This window comes from Egretta garzetta, unplaced genomic scaffold (genome assembly GCF_000687185.1).
Source record: "Egretta garzetta isolate BGI_Z169 unplaced genomic scaffold, ASM68718v1 scaffold207, whole genome shotgun sequence".
NCBI classification, from domain to species: Eukaryota; Metazoa; Chordata; class Aves; order Pelecaniformes; family Ardeidae; genus Egretta; species Egretta garzetta.
Window position 1 is genome coordinate 236,141 of NW_009260185.1, and position 423 is coordinate 236,563.

The 423-nt window shown below is 61.0% G+C and overlaps 1 protein-coding gene across 1 annotated transcript in view; it reads left to right on the plus strand.

Annotated features, from left to right (window-relative positions):
• Nucleotides 1-423, plus strand: part of LOC104129220 (roundabout homolog 4) — a 13,049-nt gene that overhangs the window by 5,797 nt on the left and 6,829 nt on the right.

A 423-nucleotide genomic window follows, 5' to 3' on the forward strand; every position in this document is an offset into this window, starting at 1 on the left:
CGGGGCACCCTGGGGTGCTCGGGGTGCACTACTAACCAATAAACTAAACATACTACCCGGCCGCCGGCGGCACCCTTGGGTGTCTTTGTGGGACAGGATGTCTCCCCGGGGTGGGGTGGGGGCACGAGAGGTGGGTGGCAGCTGAGAACAGATGAGCTCAACACACCTGGCTGGCCCCCAAAGTTAAGCTTGCGGAGCCTGGGACACCCTGGATCGTTCACTCTGGTCCCTACTGATGGTGTCTCCAGCTGAGAGCTGGTTGCTTCTTAATTTGTCTTCCTCTGAGCATGGTGGTGGTGGGGGGGGATTTCTTTTAATTAATTAAATTCGTTAACTGATGGCGCCCCCAACCCCGCTGCCTCTGGGTGCTGCCGGTGCCACCGCGACCAGGCGCTCCCACCGCCATGGCTCCGCCCGGCCCGC